This window comes from Pteropus alecto, unplaced genomic scaffold (assembly GCF_000325575.1).
Source record: "Pteropus alecto unplaced genomic scaffold, ASM32557v1 scaffold50, whole genome shotgun sequence".
In the NCBI taxonomy this organism is placed as follows: Eukaryota; Metazoa; Chordata; class Mammalia; order Chiroptera; family Pteropodidae; genus Pteropus; species Pteropus alecto.
In genome coordinates, this window is record NW_006431918.1 from 17044060 (window position 1) to 17059600 (window position 15541).

General features: G+C 36.5%; 1 pseudogene; it reads right to left on the reverse strand.

Annotated features, from left to right (window-relative positions):
* Positions 1–14247: 14247 nt before the first annotated feature.
* On the reverse strand, positions 14248–14365 carry LOC112475187 (annotated as a pseudogene).
* Positions 14366–15541: the final 1176 nt, after the last annotated feature.

The following is a 15541-nucleotide window of genomic DNA, read 5'->3' on the forward strand; positions in this document are numbered from 1 at the left end:
GGCCCAATAAACATCTGTTAAATCAATACATGAATGTACTGAGGACTTTATGAGCATGTTTTCTATGCTATCCCCAGGCCAGCTTTTGAGTAATGTCTATGAGCCCCTTTGCCATCTCATTAGACATTCATCTAAAGAGAGAGGAGTTCTGTGTCTTTGGCATTGCCCATAGCTTTCTTGGTTTCTTTGGCCATATATAGTGATGAATGGAGTTTGAGCTCTGGCATATGTTGGATTATTATACTTCATCATCCATTTAACCACTCACTACTCCATTCATCCACCAAACATTTTATTAAGTGTCACCACCAGGCACTATGTTAACATAAGAAATACAAATATAATTGATACTCAGTCTCTGCCCTCTAAAAACTCCTATTTGTATACAAAGTACTGATTGGTGGTCACCAGAGGTGGGGGTTGGGGAGTGAACAAAATGGGTAAAGAGGATCAAAATGTATAAACTTCTAGTTACAAAATAAACAAGTCATCGTTGTAATACACAGCATGGTGTGTATAGTTAATACTGTATTGCATATTTGAAAGTTGCTAAGAGAGTGGATCTTAAAAGTTCTCACCACAAAAAAAATTTTTGTAACTATGTATGGTGACAAGTGTTAACTAGATTTATCATGGTGATGATTATTTCACAATTATACCAATATCAAATCCTTTTGTTGTACACCTGAAACTATTAAATAGAGTGTTATATGTCAATTATACCTCAACAAAAATAAAAATTAAAAAATTTAAAATAAAAAAAATAAAAACTATTTACAACAATAATATTATAAAATAGAATGTTAGAAATCTAAAGTTATCTTCTATATAAAATTCATTCATTCTTTCTAACACACATTTATTAAATTCAACACTATGTCAGGCACTAAGGATACAAAAGTGAACGGACCTTGTTAGGGCACTAAGTCTAGAGAGGAAGGCTGATGCTGAGGAAAATTTGTTCTTTTGTAATCATCCTTACATAATACAGAGAAAATGCCAGCCTCTGGCTAAGAAGGTCAAAAAGCTTTCCCAAAGGTGGTGATATCTGAGTTAGAGTGGGTGCTTATTTAGGAAGACAACCAGAGAAGTTATTCTAAGAAGGCACACGTGCAAAGTCACTGAGCCTAGAAATAGCTGGGCATGTAGAGCTGGAGTCCATTTAGAATGGCTGCAGTTCAAGATACATGTGGAGATAGAACATTTTTAAAAATCAAGAAGAGACAGATTATGAAAGGACTATGCTCCAAGCTGAAGTCTCTATCTTTTCCTCTAGGTAATGAGGAACATCTGAAGAATTTTAAAGTAGCTGACTGACATGATCAGATTTATATATGAGGAGGATTCCTTAGATAGGGAGCAGTTTGGAGGAGAACAAAGATAGTGAATTTGTTTCTGGCAAGATTCCCTTAGAATATGCAAGTAAGGAATATTTGTCTTGCAGTACTGGCCCTAAGTGAGAGCTTTGAGGTCCTAAGTGAAATCGTGAAGAAAGTAAAGTGGATTTTCATAACCCTTCTGCCTCTCTACTTCCCTGTGTCTCACCTCCCCGTGGAGGTCCTCAGTGATACTGTGACCCAAACTGGCCAAGCTACATGGAGAAAAATATATGATTGCATTTCTTTTATTTTTATTTTTTTACATTTCTTTTAAAGTGAAGGATAATGTACTTTCCCTTTAAAATATTTTTTTTGCAGCAAAGAGTATATAACTTATACAAAATATATATATATTTTGTATATATCATTTTCTCCTCCCTTTTTCCTGAGCACTATGTTTCATACACTTTGAAAGGTAAGAGGTGTCCCATGAACATAGTAACGATGAATTGTCCACATGCAGCCCCCAGGTGTGAATCCTGGTTTAAGTAATAAGGTCTAAGTAAAGGCAATAAGACAACAACTCAAACAACTGCCTGTCAGTTCTTTTATATAAATATGGAACAAATGAGTGTTATTAATTCTTACATAGAGCTCAAAAGCACTGAAGGGAAGGAAAGGTATATTTTCATCCTTTAATGGGACAGTATTTAACAATGACTAATCATATTTCTTGGTTTGAAAACTCTCATTAGCCTGTTATTGGCTTCAAAAGCATGGGATGTGATTGACAGGGCCTTTCAAGTCACTTGGTATGGCTACAATCATTTGGGCATCTTAATAAACAAGATGATGATATGGATATAGTTTGATCTAAGATGCTCTTCTGAATTACTTCCTTTATCTGTATACCATTTGGCTCCACTGAAAATCGAGTTAGAATGTTGACTTCTTTAGGTGTCCTCTTTTAAAATTTAGATACCTTGGAAAAAGACCCCCATGAAGCCTCATCCAACAAGTGGCTTCAAGTCACACAGCTAGCTTGCAAAGACTTGAATCTAAACCTTGATTTCTGATTTTCTATTCATACATACATTTCCTATTGCCTGGTTATAATCTCATAAAGAAGCTTGAATAGGAAGATGTCTGAAGCTTTGAAGTTATACAGAAATACTCAAATAAGAAAATATTTGCTGAGCACCTCATCAGGTTGGAAATTGCTCAGAACTCCATGGATAACCTGGGAAGCTCATGCAGCTCACCAAGCCTCACTCTCCTTATTTGTAAAATCAACACACACCCCCCAAAAAAATAAATAATAATAAAAGAAAGAAAGGAAAAGGAAAAGAAAGAAAGAAAAAAGTGAAGCAAACTCAACTTTTCAGGATGATTACACAGTTTAGACCAGGAGTTGGCCCACTTGATCTGGTCCACAGGCCAATCTTTGTAAAAAGATTTTTGGAACACAGCCACACTCCTTTGTTTATATATTGTATGGTGGCTTTCAATAAGAAGTAAGATCATGTGGCCAACAAAGTATAAAATATTGACTATCTGGTCCTCTACAGAAAAAGTTTCCAACCTCTGGTTTCAGTATTTATTGTATATGTGTAGAAATTTGCAATATTGAACATTTATATCTGGTAAAGAAACAGACCTCAGGCTGGGTAGAGTACCTGTCCTATTAGGAGATGGGACACCTCGTTCACTAACCGAAGATTGACACAGTTGTGGAGTAAACTCTCAGAAACACTCAGAAACATGCTAGTGTCATCACCCTCCACCTAGTGAGTCTCCAGAACAGCTAAGAAGAATCAAGAAAGCATCTTAAATAAATAAATAGTAAACTTGGAAACAGTAGGGTATTACAGAATCTGACAAGACCTTACCCCCATAGGTTCTGGGAATAAAGGGACTAAAGGAGTAAATTCTTCAGACTAGGAACATGCTAAGAATGTTCTCTGTGTGCATCTACGTTCAGATAAATGCTTTCTTTTAAAATTGAGATATAATAAACGACTTTTATACACACCTCACTGCATTTTTATTTATGTGTATAGCTGAGTAACCAATACCTAGGTGAATATAGAATATTTCCAACACCCCAGAAGGCTCCTCAGAGCCCCATTCAGTGATAACCTCCTAAAGAAACCAAATATTCTGACATGTATCATTATAAGTTAGTTACACCTAGTTTTTGAACACCATGTAAAGGAAATCAGACAGTATATGCTCTTTTATGCCTGGCTTCTTTTGCTCTGGACAAGCCACATATATTCAAGATCAGTCATTCTCTCTCTTGGCCAGGAAGGCAGTCAAAACAACACAAGAACACACCAGAAATTAGGGCAGCCCATGCAAAGACCCCCTTGTTGCAGTTTTCAAAGGGTAAATATTGTTCTGCCTCATAATAGCTAAAGGCCATAGGCCAAGACTCTCCCCTATAATCCAATGCTTGCCACACTCTCAGCAGTCTGCCATCTAAGATCCCCACAGATTTGCCAAAGGCCTGCAGCTCAGTTTAGTCCCTGATGCCTGCATCTTTGCCTCTATCGAAACATGATTACCAGTATAAAAGCAGCCCCAGCCCCTTGACTGTGGACAAAAATGTCAAAAGCTGCAGCAACTCACCACTATGAAAACTGAGCATGTTTATTTAGCATTTAGTACAGAATCACCAACAGTAAAGGCACCAGCCAAGCTAGAAGAACCTCACAAACTGTACTTCTTGTTAACGTCCAAAGACTCAGTCATTGGTGCAGAACTGTTTGGGTCTGTAAGATAGTCTGATAACTGGAACCTCTCTCCACATCGAATTCTGAACCATTTGGGAAATAAGGCAAAAGAGTCACTTGAGGGAGAACAAAATATCTCATGTTTTACTGGTAAAGCCTAGGTTGATGGACATAAAACATATTTGCTGGCAAATATACTTCCTAATACCAGACCCTAGAATGAAACACACACCAGTCCAATCACAGGCAAAACTATATCTTTACCTCAGGCCCTTCCTGACAATGTGGAAAAGCTGAGGAGAATGTTGGCTCCTTGTGAGTAGCTATCTCCCTTGAGGCAAGGGGAGAGGAGGGAGCTGGGTTACGTGTGCCCAATTCCTTCTTCCAAACTCCCAAACAGATGAAATCATTCCTCCTCTCTGGGGAGAAGTGAATAAGAGGGCGGAAAAAAGCTAGAAGTTTTATAATGAGTGGACTTTCCTCCACAAAGAAACATCACTCCATCAGAAATGTAAACTACCAATGAACTATTAGCTAATATACTGTGAGTGTTAAGTTAAAAATTTAAACCATACTTAAAACATGGAGTAAATATTTATCAGAATATTTTATTAAATAATCAAAAACCTCTTTCATGGACCATAAGAGATGAAAAGTTTTTAATTTTTGCAAATGGCTTCAAGTGTCAGAACGACAATACAGTTTACAAATGGGGCAGCTATATTTTAAACAGGATATGCTCATCTTCTGGATTCACTTTAAAAAGAAGACTTTTTTTTTTTCATAACTACTATAAAATAGGTAGTAGAGGCCTCATCACAGGGAGAATGCAAAGAGCCAGACTTTTCTATTTAAGTCTTTTCATCACCAACTATTACCTTCTCTTTAGATATTTTCATTGCCAATTATTATGAACTAGAAATTAAACAGTTCTATCTAATCAAAACGTTTTTGGGGCAGAGTACTATTTCGACAAGTCTGCACACTTTATCACAGTCTAACTTAAACAGATTTAAGACACCTGTGATTATATAGTCTTGAGAATATTACTTAATATCTGGGATACTGATTATTCCAAATGATATTAAAAGACATGAATTACCTTTGTTCAAGAGCAATCTCGAAAAGTGGATTTTAACAACAGAAGGGAAAAAAGTGCCAAAATATTTTAAATGACAGATAAAATATATATTTTTTAAACTAGAAAATTACTTTCTACATGCAAAATACAACATAAAAATGATAAAATGATCACATTTAAAATTTTTACAGCTAAGTTAGCAAAGTCAGTTAAATTTTGCATGTTATAAACTGCATTTTGTAAACTAAGAACAAAAATATAAATAGTTTTGGTGAAGTTTTGTTGCCCCACCATGGCCATAGACTTTTTAAACGACTCAGTACTAGTAAAAGAATTAGAAGTGGCTCTTTACCTCTCCTCAAATGAACTGTAGAGTCATCCTCAAGGCTGATGTCTTTCTCACTTGCTGTCACGTCTGTGAACATGGCGCCCCTCTAGCTAGCTCCAAGATTTGTAGCTGGATCCTAGGACATTAACCAAATTATCACGGCACCTTTCTAGTGTTCTACCCCACATTGTCAAAGATTTCCTGGGAGGTACATAACACAGTATTTCAGAATCTAAAAATTCTAAAGCCAGTCTATCCTGGTTCAGACTTGGCTTTACTCACAGTGTTTCTCAGGAAAGTTAAACTTATCTTTGCCTCAGTTTTTGTTTGTTTAGTTTGTTAATTTGTAATAGGCCGGTGATGCCAACTTCAGCAGTATCCCGCCCCCCGCCCGCTTACCTGTGGTTTCGCTTTCTGCACTTTCAGTTACCCCACACCAACTACAGCCCAAAAATATTAAGTAGAAATTCCAGAAATAAACAATTCACAAAGTTTAAATTGTGCGTCATTCCGAGTAGCGCGATGAAATCTCGCGAGTTCCGCTCCTTCCTGCTCTGTACGTGACTCATCCCTTTGGCGTCTCCACGCTGTATACGTGCCCCTTCGCAGCCCTCACCCCCGCCACTTCGCCATCACCAGTCACTTAGTAGCCTCCTGGCTGTCACGGTATGATACCTCAGTGCTTGTGTTCGAGTCACTCTTAGAGTGCCCTAACGCTATCTCACGATGCTTACATCATTCACCTCACTTCATCTCATCGAATAGACATTGTATCATCTCACATCATCACAAGAAGGGTGAGTACAGTACAATAAGATATTTTGAGAGACCACATTCACATAACTTTCATTATAGTACATTGTTGCGAGTGTTCTATTATTTGTTGTCATTACTCTCTTACTGTGACTAATTTATAAATTCAACTTTATCATAGGTATGCACCTATAGAAAAAAAACATAGTATATGTAGTGTCGGCATTACCCGAGGTTTCAGGCAACCACTGGGGCTCTTGGAACATATCCCCCTCAGATAAAAAGAACTACTAAACTTAAAAATGTCTCATTAGTCCATCCCTTTTACCTTTGCCCCATGTCACCATCTTAGGACATGCCCTTGTCATTTTTCAGCTATCTGCTCCTCTCAAACTCATTCTTTACACCGTGCTAGGGAGGTATTTCTAAAACACAAATCTGTCCTCAACCCCTCTGCCACTAAGACTTCAGTAAATAAAGTGTGGAGTATTTTCCCACATTGTTTCTGGGCTCTGCAGTCCCATTTCCTTAGACTTGGAGCCATTCAATTTCATGAGATATTAATGTTTCATGGTCAGGAGTCTGCCCACTCTGGCTCCAGCTCTGCCACTAACCAGGTGTGTGTGACTGAGAGATGTGTTACACTCTCCCTGGCCTGCGGGTCCTCATCAGCAACATGAAGGCACACGATGAAGTCATCTTCAAATCCCTTTCAACTCTTTGACTTGGCAGAACTGGTGAAGTATAGTGGAGAGAGTCAGATTTAGTTTTGAGTCCTGGCTTTGCTAATTAGCAGCTGTGAGCCATTAGTTTCATCATGAATAATATGGTGGTATATAACCATATTATACAAAAAAAATGGTGCCATATAATGGAGTTCTGCAGGTATAGAGTATGGAGATATAACAATACCTTCCAAACCCAGTTATTTCGAAAGATGAAATTAGTTATATGGCAATAATTATTTACACTCTGATTTCTCTTTTCATTCAAATCTTGTTTGTTGTAAAATTGATTTTCTGCCTTGTGTATTATCTGGGGAAATTCAGGGTTTTATATTCCTACCACACAATTAAGCGTGAGTTAGCAACAGAAACATTCAGTTAGTAACGTAATGTGGGAAACACAAAATGCTGTGAAAAACTATATCCTTATTTTGGAAGCCTCTTATTAATTTCCTAAACCTGATAAAAATCATTTTTAATTTCCTGTTATTTAAAATTATCCATGCCTTTATCTCTTTATTTTGTTGTAAACAAATGTTGACCAGCTTCTCTAATTACCGAAGTTACTATATTAGGAATGATTTATTCTTCAAGCATTTATTGTGGGTGCCATGCAAGGTTCTGGGTATATAAAATAGATAATGCAGTCCCTGACCTCAGGGAATTCACAGCCTAGAATATTGGTGGTCAGGGCATTTAATTATGAAAAGCAGAGTTTTTTTCAAAGACTTGAAAATGGTATTAAAAATTAACAGTAAATTTTTGTATCTAAGAAAAAGGCAAAAGGAAGTTTGAACTAAATGATGTCAAGATCCCTTTCGAGTTAAAATTCTCATTTTGTGAATCACTTTACCTATCAAATGCCAAAAAATAACCTCAAAATCTGGAGCAGAATAAACTGATCTTAAAAGTCATTAACAGGCTTTCCTTGAAAGCTGCTACTGGAGAAACACATTTCATTAGCTCTTCTGGGAGAAAAGAGAGAGAAAGATATATACACACAACAGGCTTCTAAGCAGAAACGACCTTCATTTGAAGGATTCCATTTATTGATTGACATTTGAGAGACTAAAAAGTACTTGAAAGGAGTCCCTCAACACCTTTCTCCTTGACCTATTTGTTAATCAGAAAATCCAGGGACTTCTTGAATGGCAAACTTTATGATTGTTATCCCACAAGGTTGAAACTCTAGGAAGAGGTAGTTTTGCTTTTTTTTTTTTTTTTTATGTGGGTTCTGTACATTTACCTTATTAATACCAATTAACAAAAATTAAAGAAGGTTATTAAGGACTTATTTGTTTCATGATAGCAAATTCTCTCTTCAGGAATTGAGGAATTAGTCATTCTTCCATGCAACAGTATGCATGTACATGTGTATATTCTTTGCTGTAATGATATGCTATTCATAAGTTACAGATACAACTTCTACTGATATCAGCTAGACTTGAATTCTATAAATGTTACTGAAAAATTCTAGCTGCAGCTATAATTATTACTGTTTTATAGATCAGAAAACTGAGGTCAGAAATGGTAGAGAACTTGTCCAAGGTCACCATCTTACAGAGCCAAGTGTCAGAGCTCAGGTCTGTCAAACTCCAGAGCACCTGCCTTCTCCACTCTGCCAAACTGCTCCGCCAGTGGAGGTACAGATGACATAATGTGTCATTCTGTCTATTTGCATAAAAAGCCAGGCCCTGGTGCAAAGGACATGCATAGATGAGCAGATCATTCATTTATTTATTCATTCATTGAACAAATAGTTTTAATAGAGCCTACCATGAGCCAGATACTGGGTAAAAGGGTGAATAACAAGGACCTTATCCTCTAGAGCTTACATTTCAGTGGGGTTGTTAGGCACTGAACTAGAAAGCAATTAACACAATAATTCAATTAGTGATGAGTATCTCAAAAAAAGCAAAAAGTGATGATGTGATTGAAATTACTTAGGTTGGTCAGGAAAGGTCTTTCTGAGAGGATGGCATTTGAGCTAAGACCTAAATAATAAGAAGGAGTCAAGCACGGGAAGACATAGAGAGGAAAAACTGAAAATGCAAACACCTTGAGGCTGGAGATGGATTCGTGTAACCCATGTGGCAGGAATGTGGTGAACCAGAGCAGGAGAGAGGGAGGAGGTGTTGGCAGAGAGGTAGGCAAGTGCCAGCTAATGTAAGGCCTCATAGGCATGATAAGGAGTTTGTGTTGGGAAGAGGTGAGAGAATCAGCCCCAAGATCCTCAGGTTTTATTAAGTTTACTAACTTCCTCAAGAAACTTCCTGTTAATTTCTGATTTATAAGATGTGCTGCATATCTGAAAGCCACGGAACACACCATTTGTCATTTGACATTAAAGCCATTTCTTCTACATCTTGATATAATAATAGACAACATCTAATCTAATTATAATTATGATGCCTCAGTGTTTTCACCATTTCATATTTTTAATATAATTCTATAAAGCCATGGAGTTATTTAAGAAATAAGTTGAGGAAAATTATGACTCATAGCTGAAAGTTTATTTCTCTTAGTTTTCTTTCTTCAAGTCAGTCACCTTATCATCCATCAAATAAATGTCTTTGTCTTTTGTCTCTGTATTTACATTTTGTGGCCAAATTTCCTGGCCAGATGCTAGCACTTTCCACCTCTTTCTCCATATTTGGATGCAAACGTGAAAAAGCATGATGTCGTTTGAGTGCAGTAAAATAAATCAGATTTATAATAGCTATAGCATTTTCTTGGAAGGTGTGTTGTAATCAAGAGGAAACAGAATGTGCATTCAACATACTTTGGGAATTTTAAAAGAAATATGACAGTAATAGGCTAGAAATTATCTCCTTGACACTGTCATTCACTTCACCACTGCATTATAAACCACCTGAGGTCAGGGCAGAGATGTACCTATCTTAGTATGACTTGCATGCATGAATTCATTTTTTACATTTACTATACTAATAATTATTAAAGACCTACTATGTGCTGGACACACAATACCAGTCTTTGAGGAGTCTACAGTCAGTCTAATGAGAGGTCTGAGATCTGCCAGTATTTCACTGTGGCTATGGCATAGGCTACAGAATGACAACTTGAAATGAGGCTACAAAAGTAGGCAGAGGTTGGATTGTGAAGGGCCTTTCTTGCTATACTAAGGAGTTTGGATTTTATTTTGAGGTTTCGTTAGAGATCTTTAACAGGGGAGGGACTTGATCATATTATATGTTAGAAAGATAAATCTAGCAGATTGGAATTAGGTTGAAAGGGAGCAAGAGTGAGAGTAGTGGTGAGTTCAAGGAGGAGGTTGTTGAATTAGACTGAGAAGAAATGATGGATAACTCACAAGTCCCTATTTGGGCTAACAGATGGGAGAGTGATTCGTTTTGATTCTGAATTCAGGAAAAATGATATATATTTTATTGCGGGTTGTGAAGGAGACAGATATATGTTCCAAACTAAGAATAAGGGTTTCCAGATTCAGGTGTCCAGTAAGAAGTGGTACATAGGATTGTAGAGTTTAGGAGATAACACTGTGCTAAGGGAAGTATAATTTAGGAGCCATCATCCCATGGATGGTAGTTGATGGGAATAGATGTCTTACCAAAAGAACAGTGTAAGTCTGGGGTCATAAAACTTGGACCTTCAGATCAAGTCTGGCCCCACTGCCTATTTTATGAATGAAGTTTTGCAGGAACACATCCATGCCCATTTTTTCACATAGCGTGTATGGCTGCTTTCACACAATGGCAAAGTTCTGTTGTTGCAAAAGACACCCTATGGCCCACAAAGCCTAAAATATTTACCATCTGACCCTTTATAGAAAAAAATTTCCAATCCCTTGTATGGAGTAATAAAAAAAACTGACTGAAGTCTAAATCTGAGAAAACACCCACAGTTAAATGAGGGTCAAAGAAAGAAGAATCTTTAAAGGATGCTGGGAAGGGGGGAAATTAACCAACAAAACAGAAAAGAATGCTTCCAAGAGAGAGTTAAGTCAGAGACAGCATGATATTATTTGAAGATTTTAAATAGTGTCTATAGGATTGAACCAAAAAGAAAACTTAATTAGCTCTGCTGAAGCAGTATTAGTGGGGTATATGCTATAAACATCTATTTCACTGCATATATCCCACTAAAACTGCTGGTACCACCATTCTTTCATAGAACATTGGCATCATTTTTGACTTTTATATTTGGCTGCTACTATTTCTCCCATTCTTTCTTATGAATACCCATGAATTCACTCATTTTTTTCTACTCCATTCCTCCTGTCACCACTCTCTCCTGCCCCTATTACCTAATCTTACGAATACTGTATCTACTCAATTTTACTTTGCTACCATAATTTTTTCTCTAGTATTTTTAATTATTTAAAAATGATTTTATCTTACTATATCCTTTATGTCTTAAGTGAGTTTGTAAAGGTAAAATAGATTATTATCCCTAACAGTCTGCTAATAATAATCTTGCCTGTGGTTTCTTCCTGTATTAGATAGAGTAGGCTAAACACTGTTAAAAAAAAAAAATTCTAATAGGCTAACACAACAGAAGTATATTTTGCAATCATACTGTCTCAGGAGGGTACTCTACAGAAGGCCTTCTACATGGGATGTCAGGGATCCAGGGTCCCTTTATCTTGTAGCTCTGCCTATTGTCAATACACTTTCTCCAGAGTTGCTGCTGAAAGGAAGAGAGAGAGAAAGAGAGAGAGTGTACATGATGGCCTTTGTGGGCCAGACCTGAAAGTAAGTCATATTATTTGCATTCAATTGGCCTGAATCAGCCACATGGCTATACCTAACTTCATCTGAGGCAGGGAAATAACATTTATCAGTGTGCTCGGGAATAAAAGGAGAGCAGATATTAGTGACCACTAGCAATTTTTGCCTTCCTTCTTTTCTAATCTGTCCTGAACCCCACAACCAGACAAATCTTCCCAAAACCTGATTTTCATGTGCAAATGCTGTCTTACTTCCTGTTCCTTTAATACACCAGCACATTTTTACCTCAAGGCCTTTGTCTTTCTGTTCCCTAATCCTGGAAAGTCTTTCCTCCAGAATTTAGACTTCTTCTCTCAAGTTTTTATTTAAACATTTTCTTCGCTGCTGAGAATTCCCTGATTGTTGTATTTAACACTGTAAACCCTCCACTTTAACCTCCTATCACCCTTTACTGCCTTATGTTTCTCCATAGCACCATCTAGCATAGTACGTGTTAATTTTTATAATTGCTTTCCCTCTCTCCACTAGAATGTAAGCTCCATGAAGCAGGTATATTTGTTGTTTTGTTTGCTGCTCCTTTCCCAGAGCCTAGAACAGTTCGCACATGATCAGTATGCTGTAAAAATCTGTTGGCCAAAAGAAGGAATTTCAATACACCATGGGAAAATCTTACAATGGTTGATGTCAATGAAAAGCAGAGCAGGGCTATGGGAAAAGGGTAAAAGAGAGCCACCTGAGGTCAGACTGTGAAGGAAGCCCAGTGAACTACTCCATGAATACAGGAGGAGTTCTGCAGAACCCTGGACAGAAGGAAAGCCAAGAATGAGAACCATGTCAGCCTTATATAGGGGCAGAACCTGGCTTTACCCAAAAGCTTCTATCAAAAGAACTGAACCTTCTTAATAATCAAAGAAAATTGAAATAAAAATGTGATTTTTTTCATTTTAAAATTTGCCAGAAATTTATAACAATCTTTAGTGTAGTCAAGGTTATGGTGAAATTTTCATATAAATCGATACCATTTGTGAGAGAAGTCAGTATCAACTAGAGCCATACTGACATTAATATTCATTGTTCCAGTTAGTACACTTCTAGAAACTTATGCTGAGCAAATAATCAGCAAAAAAGATAAAAATATATAACCGTGGTCATTCATAATATCATCATTTGTAATATAAACAACAATGGAAACAAATGTTCAGCAGAGCAATGCTGATTAAGTAAATTATCATATGGTAGAATAGCAAGCAGTCATTAGTCACATTTTAATAGAAATATTTCAGGATATGGGAAAATGCTCACAATGTAGTAGTAAATGGAAAAAGCAGCTTCATAATTAAGAATTTGGATTTTGGAGTCAAACCAACATAGGTTTAAATCTCTATTCTTCCACTCACACAGCCTCTAAGCCTTCATTTCTTCATTTGTAAAACAGATAATAATACTAATTCTCAGGATTATTTTAAATATTAAAAAAAAGTATGTTTTCAAAGCACTTAACATAGTACTTGGCATAAAGAAAGCACTACTGAATAGCACCTATTATTATAAGAAAATATGACATTTTTCTGTACTACTTTATACTTAATATTTTAAGTATTTTTCATAAGAGCCTTATTCTTTTTATGAGGGAATATATTCTTTTGGAAAATAATAAATATTTGTAGAGCTATTCTCAAGTTTGTGGAGGTAAAAGAAACTTTACTAAGACTCTGGGAATCTCTTACAAATTATACTTTGCATATAGTCTACCATCCTGATCAAGTGGATTTCAACTGTTTAACAGTCTTTGTCAAATCATGAGCTAGAAGGATGACACAGCTAGGTTTGCCCCAATGTGAAGCAAATTTTAGATTATCAATACTCAATCGATACGAGAGATAAAATCACTGTCTTTAAGATACCCACGGTTTACAAAAAATACTTGGATAACAAAAAAAAAACAAAAGTAAAGTTTAAAGTCCCACTTCATCTCATTCTTTTATAATCTCATCAGTCTAGGACAGACATAGAAAAAGAATTGATGTGGATAGAAAGTAATCACTTTTAATCCCTTAAACATATATCTTAATAGAGGTGGAGATGGAGTCATAACTGGCTAGTGATAAAATATTTTGTGATGCTGACATCTAAGATTGAGATAGAAATAAAATTTCTCCCAGAGTTATCTCAGATTCTATTATTTAGAATTTCCAAGTTATGTCTGTAAGTATATTTAGTGAGAAAATTTTAACTCAGGTCAGTACAACTTCCCTCAGAGAATGGCAAGTTAGGCAGTCCTCAGTTTTCCTGGACAGAAACAGGTGTCCAGACATCCATAGGTATGTGCCAAGCAGTTGGAGGACCTAGTTGAGCTCGGAAATGAGGAAAGGCAAGAAGGAATCACAACTCTGGAATCAGATTGCAAGGTTTGAATGGGCCTAAAGTAAAGAGTACTTGGAGTCAACCGGCTTTAGCAAGAATGCACATGGCTCTGAGAAATTTGGGAGGTAACTTATGTTGATAGGAAATTGGATGTGCCTTGTCTTGATGTGACAGCCAGTGGCCACCAATTGCACTCCACCTGAGTTTTTGACTTTTTTTTTATTTTTTTTTTATACCTACAGCACCTGGTCTTCCTAGGTGGTCTCCCATCCAAGTACTAACCAGGCCCGACCTGCTTAGCTTCCGAGATCAGATGAGATCAGGCGTGTTCAGGGTGGCATGGCCATAGTCCACCTGAGTTTAGAATGTGAGTATTTCTCCAAGTTAGTACCTCCACAACCAGCAATTTCTGCTTGTACTTGAATAGAAATCTAACATTGTCACAAGTACTTTGGCATAGATAGTCAGAGAGCTTGATTTTCTTTTCATTTTAGAAATGGCTTCTTACAAGCTATACCCCCAGGAGTTATTTATTCAATAGCTCTGAAGAGTAGAGCTGTAAAACTAAATCAAAGGTTCATATGAGTTTTAAGGTAGGCTTAGTGGGGAAGAGGTCAGACTTAGTCAAGAATACGTGGACTTCCCTAGACATTCCAAAGGGAAAGTTAGATCAATTTTGTGAGAAGTTGTTGTTTGCTAAAATAGTTTTTCACATTACATTTGCTTACATGTTAAACACTAGTGGTTAATAGTGACCCAGTAAACTTTACTTTCTGTTGCTAAAAGCTCTTTCAACTCTGTAGTTTTCCAAAACTTAGGCTGGAATTAAATATGTTTTAAACAAAATCAAATAATATCAATGAATTTAAACCAATTTAATTTAAAGTGTGACCCAGAGAAATGAGAGTGCTAGTATTCCCTAAGGTCTGATACAAGATATAGATAAAAAAACATTTCTAGAACATTCTTTCCTATAAAGCAGCCATACTCAAAAACAGATACTGTGAGCAGAAGTATTAAAATTCTCGTGACAAGAGGGAGAAATAGTGTGGCATTCCTATGATATCTAAGGTAATTAGAGCCTATGTGGATTTGTTTATCAATCAATTTACTCATTTATACCTTGAACTAAATTGCCCCAGATATAATATGTCTCAGGGTATGGGGTTTAAATTTTTTTTATTGTGGTAAAAAAAAACCATATAGAATAAAATTTACTATCTTAACCATTTTTAAGTGTTCAGTAGTGTTAAATATATTCACATTGTTGTGGAACAGATCTCTAGAACTTTTTCATTTGCAAAACTGAAACTCTATTCACATTAAAAACAACTCCCTATTTCCCCCTACCTCTACCCCCTGGCAACCCCCTCTCTACTTTCTGTTTCTTTAAGTTAGACTACATTAGATACCTTATAGAAGTGGAATCATATAGCATTTGTCTTTTTGTAACTGGCTTATTTCAGTTAGCATGACTTCCCTTTTAAGTTTCATCCACTATGTAGCATGTCAAAATTCCTTCTTTTC